Raw genomic sequence first — 6333 nt, 5'->3', positions numbered from 1 at the left:
AAGAAGCTCTGCATCCTGAACATGAAACCTGTTCTATGTGCAACCCTCCCCTCCTGATAATCGAAGCCACTTCAGTCCATCTTGCGGGGAGAGGAGACTGATCCCATCATCCGGCCCAAGTAAGGTGAGTCACATTCACCGGGTTGAAGATGGACCTAGGCACTAATCCAAGCCCATTAGTGAACCACAGGACTTTCGTTGAAACCACGCATTCAACATTCCATCTTAGGTGCTAGGCTGCAGCGGTGAAGCGCATGGGACTGTCGGCAAAGGCAAACTCCTGGGCAGCTGTGGTAGTCTGTGAACTTGGAGGCGTGGTGGATCATTTGCCACCACAAGAGGGAAGGTGTTCAGAAAACTGAGGAGGTGGTTAGGGACATGGCTCAGCCTGTAGATTGCTTACCCAGCATGCACGAAGCCTGGAGGTAGAGCCGAGGCACTATGTAAACTGGGCATGGTGGTGCATGCCTACATGAAGGTACTAAGGTGATCACAAGTTCAAGCTCATCTTCCACTCCATAGTGAGTTTGACACCCCTCCGCTACACACAAGGTCCTGTTTTAAAAAGAGGGGTGGGGGGAGCTAGAGAGATGGCTCAGTGGTTAAGGTCAAGTACTGCTCTTCCAGAGGACCTGAGTTTGAGTTCCAGCACCAATATGAGTTCTAGTTCATAGACGCCTGTTAATTCCAGCTCCAGGGGATCTAACACCTTTTCGTTTTGTTTTTGTTTTTTGAGACAAGGTTTCTCTGTGTAACAGTCCTGGCCGTCCTGGAACTTGCTTTGTAGACCAGGCTGGCCTCAAACTCACATAGATCCGCCTGCCTCTGCCTCCCAAGTGCTGCGGGGATTAAAGGTGTGTGCTTCACCACACACAGCTCACATTTGCTTTTAAGTCAACAAGATTGATTTGTGGGTTTTTCTTCCTCCTCTTCTTCATCTTCTGTGGTCTTGGGATTGAATCTGGCATATGTACTCTACTATTGAGCTATGGTCCCACATCATTTCAACTTTATTAGTATTAATTTTTAATCAGTATTTATGGTTTGCTTGTTTTGTTTTGTTTGTGCCTTGAGTCTGGGTCTCATTGTGAAGCGCAGGCTGTCCTGGAACACTCAAGTCCTCTGTTTCTGCTCACAAATGCTGGATTATAGATGTGCACCACCACCACCGTGCTTTAATTAGTTAGGTTTTTGATTTTTCATTATTTTTTAAATACATGTGTTTTTCCTCCATGTATGTATTTGTAACACCTTTCGTGGCTGGTGCGCACAGCAGTTAGAAGAGGGTACTGGCCCCCCTGGAACTGGAGTTATGGTTGTTTGTAAGATATCCTGGGGGGTCTGGGACCAAATCCTGGTTCTCTGAAAGAACATCTAGTGCTTTTAATTGCTAAGCCATCTATCCACCGCCCTCCTTAATAGTAGTAGTTGTAGTTGTTGTTGTTGTTTGAAACAGGGTCTCGCTGGGCGGTGGTGGCGCACGCCTTTAATCCCAGCACTTGGGAGGCAGAGGCAGGAGGATCTTTGCGAGTTCGAGGCCAGCCTGGGCTACAGAGCAAGATCCAGGACAGGCACCAAAACTACACAGAGAAACCCTGTCTCGAAAAACCAAAAAAAAAAAAAAAAAAAAAGAAAAAAAAAAAAGAAACAGGGTTTCATCATAATCCCAGGCTGGCTGGCCCCAAACTTGTTATGTGACCCAAAATGACCTGAACTCCTGATCCTCCTGCCTCTGTCTCCTAAGTGCCTGGCTATGGCTATTCTTTTAGAGATGGGAATTAATATGCTGCCTGGACTGGTTCCAAATACTAAGGCTCAAGTGATTCACCGACTTCTGTCTCCTAACTACCCGGCACTAAGGGCTGCACGCCACAACACTCAGCTTCTCCTTGTTATTTTGAACTCAGTTCTCTGCTTCAGTCTCTAGGACTCAGGTGGACCAGCACACTATCTGTAGCAAATCCAGAGTATATAGCCCAGGCCTCTGTTTGTTCCTGGTTCCTAGTCTCTTAGAAGGGTGTGGTCTAGGGAAGAGAAGGCTCAACCCTGGATAAACATCTGCCCAAGACTCTTGGTGTCAACTAGGGTTTGGAAAAAAAGGTGAACAAAGAAAATGAAGGGAGAGAAGGGACTGGTTTTAGGGTTGACATCTGCCACCATGAGGTGCCAGGGGCTACTTGGTTATGCCCTGTTCAGAGCCACAGTTTGTGGTGGAGAAGTGAAAAGTCAGCATGGGATAACTCTCAGAGATCATCAAATAAAACATAACCCTCTCGGGGCTGGAGAGATGGCTCAGAGGTTAAGAGCACTGACTGCTCTTCCAGAGGTCCTGAGTTCAATTCCCAGCAACCACATGGTGGCTCACAACCATCTACAATGAGAGATCTGGCACCCTCTTCTGGCCTGCAGTCATACATGCTGTATACATAATAAATAAATAAATCTTTAAAAAAAAAAAAACATAACCCTCTCATTTTACAGATGGGGAAACTGAGTCCTGGGGCTTCTCCCTGTTGTCATCCTTCTTTCCTGGCAGTTCTTCATGATCCCAAAGTTCAGACCCAGAAGTTAGGGGGCTCATCCTGCAGTCCAAGGACTTTGGGGTCCAACCTCACCTCTCCAACCACCTAGGGAACTCCACTGGGAAAGAAGGGGAGAAGTGGGTGGAACCAGTTGAGTAGGTGTATCCATCATAGCAATAATTAGGAAGGTGGGAGGCTTTGAGAAGACTAATTATGTGGGCCAGGCTTTAGCCTAAATAAACTTCCCTCTGTACTTCTACGGCATGTTTGTGTGGGGCTCCCAAAACAGGAAAACTGGCGAACCAGGCATCTCTAAGGTAATCCAAAGAAGGAGTTGTGCACGAGGGTTGAGAGGACAGGGGAAGGGAGCCACCAAGGACAAGAGGTGGATCCCAAGCTGCAGACCAGTACATGCCCTGCAGACACTAGGCATGAGAAGGCTAAGCAGAGGGCTTCTCCTCCTTCTCTGAGACAGGGTCTCAAGTAGCCAAAGCTGGCCTTGAACTCCTGATCCTCTTGCCTCCACCTCCCAAGTGCTGAGATCTGAGGTGTGCACCACCACACCTGGGCACCTGAGGTAGGAGTTTCTGTCAGCAGCCTATGTGGACTCAGGCTGGTGGGCCTCAATCCAGCATTATGAAAATGATCCAAAGCCCTGGACAAAGGTCAACAACGCTCAGCACACAGAGGAAATATCTGTAAGGAAGGCCAGGTATTATAAACAGTGGTGAAGATCAAAGGTAGCACTTGAGACAACAGCAAAATTTCCCCTCCTGAGCCTTGTGGAGCCCTCAGAAGGCCTGCTTGACATTCCCTATGCCTGGATCATTCACGTGGCCACCAAACACGTTAGGCACCTCACCTGCATCAGACTCAGGGAGTATGCTGGGGACACCCGGATGCTCTCACAGGATCCTGTCTCCAAGTGGGGAGAGGGACTAGAGAGAAGGCTCAAGAGCCTTTGCTGCATTTGCAGGGAACCCCGGTTTGATTCCCAGCACCAACAAGGTAGTTCACAACCGTCTGGCTCCTCTGGCTCTTGCATGCATGTGGTACACAGACAAGACATACATGCAGGTAAAATTCCCATACGCATAGAATAAATAAATTAAAAGAAACAAACAAACCCTGTTTCCTTACTCAAGAATTAGACATGCCAGTCTGGCCAAGCCAGTTTCAGTTTATACTATTATTGTTACTAGTTTGAGAGAGGGTCTCATAACGCCCAGGCTGGCCTCAAGCTTTCTATGTGGTGAGATGTGACTCCTGATGCTGAATGTGGGCTTCTAACCACAGCTGCACAGGATGGGTACAGTTCTTCAAAATCCTAGAATTTCCTGGCAATAAGCCAAGCACTCATCAGAGGTTAGTTAAAAAGACAGTGCTAAAACTACACACTGGGCTATTACTCAGAATAAAATGGATCAAGAAATCTCTTTGCATACTGATATGGAGCAATCTTCAGAATATTGTTAAGATGAAAAAAAAATCAGGGTGCGGCTGGCAAGCTGATTCAGTGGGTAAAGTGTTTGCCGCCAAGCCTGGTGCCCTGAGTTTGATCCCCCAGATCCACAAGGTGAAAGCAGAGAATACACTCCTACAGTTTGTTCTCTGACATCTACTAGTGTCCCCCAACAATAAATATATGAATGTAATGTTTCTTCTTTGAAATCAGGGTAGAGACTGGATGTCATATGTTTATCTAACAAAAAGGTATGCTGAGGTGCTGGAGAGATGGCTCAGCAGCTAAGTTCTTGTTTTGAGACAGGGTCTCTGTATGTAGCCTGGGCTAGCCTGGAACTCTCAGAGATCCACCTGCCTCTGTCTCCCTAGTCCTGGGAGTAAAGGCATGTGCCTCTATGTCTGATTGCACTGGCTGCCTTGCAGAAGACTGTGTTTCTTGTCCCAGTACCCATATGGTGGTTCACAATCGTCTATAAGTCCACCCCAGGCAAAACACCCACACACATAAAATAAATAAGTAAATAAAACTAAAACAATCCTTTTAAAATTAAAAAAGGGAATAGACTATAGGGAAAATATATATATATATATATATATATATATATATATATATATACATTGTATATACACAAACTTTATATGCTATCTCTCTAGAAAAGTATAAAAATTAGTAACTTAGGCTATTTGGATGGGAGCCAACAAGATAGGTGTGGTGGTGTGTTCCTGTAATTGTAGCACTCAGACGGCTGCAGGGGGATTGCTGCAAGTTCAAGGCCAACCTTGTTTATGTAGTGAATTCCAAGCCAGCCTAAGCTACAGAATAGAATAAGACCCCTTCCCAAACAACCCAAAGAGCCTCTGAAGGCCTTCATTCTGCAGCCTTGCACATGACATTGCTTGGAGCTTTCTGGATCAGCAATATGCATCCTGAACTCTTGCAATCTGTGTTTGAAAGAAGGAGTAAATCACGAGTGTTAGTATTATGCACTTTTCAAAGTGTGTTGATAGCCACTGTGGGCTCCCAACAACTAGGTGAGGCTAGACGGCTAGGTGTTTTCATCTGATAAAGAAAGCACCTTTGGGTTGGGAGTGTAGCTCAGAGGCAGAGTGTTTATCTAGAATGCATTAGCCCTATTTTGATCCCCAAAGCCAGAAAAACAAACAAACAAAAGACAGGAAAGGGAGAAAGCTAGAAAGATGGCTTGCTGTTGAGAGTGCTTGCTGCTCTTCCAGAGGACCCAAGTATGGCTCACAACCAACTGTAACTCCAGCTTCAGGGGATGCGACACTCTCATCTACCTCCATGGGTGCAAGTACACACACACACACACACACACACACACACACACACACACTTGACACATATACACACACAGATACACGTGGTACATACACGCACACACAGGGCATATACACATACATATAATTAAAAATAAAAATAAATCTTTAAAAACAAAAGAAACAGGGCTAGGGAGGTGACTCAGTAAAGTAAAAAGCCATCGTGATCCCCTAGAATCCCAGCACTGGGGAGATGGAAACCTGGAGAATCCCTGGGACTCGTTAGCCAACCAGCCAGTTTAGCCAACTGCTGAGCTCCAAGATCAGTAAGAGACCTTATCTCAAAAAATAAGGGAGGGTGAGGGCCACACACACTCAGTAAAAATGTAATAGTAGTTTTTAAAAAAGGTAAGTTGGAGAAAGGAGGCAGACACCTGATCTCCACTCGGACAAGAACACACAGACACACAGCACGACACCTGAGATCCAGCAGGATAATAATGAAATGATTTGCTCAAGTTCACCAAAAGAGACAGGTAAAGGTTACTAGGGACTGACTTCTAGTCCAGCTCAGGGTTAACTTCCTTGCTTGGCTTCCTTTGTTTTTGCCTGTGTGTTTTCTTGAGACAGGGTCCTATGTAGCCTAGGCTAAGCTCAAACTTTTTCTACTTCTCTCCTTGCCTTCTGAGTGCTGAGAGTACAGATGTGAGCCGCTGTGCCCGGCTCCCTGCCTGCCTGCCTTCTATGGGCATGTGGCAATAAAGTCTTACTCGTTTTTCCAACTTTCTTGTGCAATAACCTGAAATCACTTCTTCCTAATCCTAGTTAACTCCCCTTTACCCTCACATAACAGCCAAAAGGATCTTTCTGACAAATGCCTCTTACCATTTCCTCCTCCCTTCCTCTCATTTGGAGGTTTCCTTCTTCAGCTGGCTACAGTTTTCATCACTTACACTCTAGGGCAAAGCGGACTTCCTATTTATTTTATTTTGACAGAGTGTTACTAAGTAGCACAAGATGGTCTTAAACTCCAGATCCTCCTGCCTCAACCAATCAAGAGCTGGGATTA

The sequence above is a fragment of the Peromyscus californicus genome, unplaced genomic scaffold, assembly GCF_007827085.1.
Source record: "Peromyscus californicus insignis strain IS unplaced genomic scaffold, ASM782708v3 Scaffold_3__1_contigs__length_106647218, whole genome shotgun sequence".
NCBI lineage: Eukaryota > Metazoa > Chordata > Mammalia > Rodentia > Cricetidae > Peromyscus > Peromyscus californicus.
Note: the sequence above shows the minus strand (reverse complement) of the source record.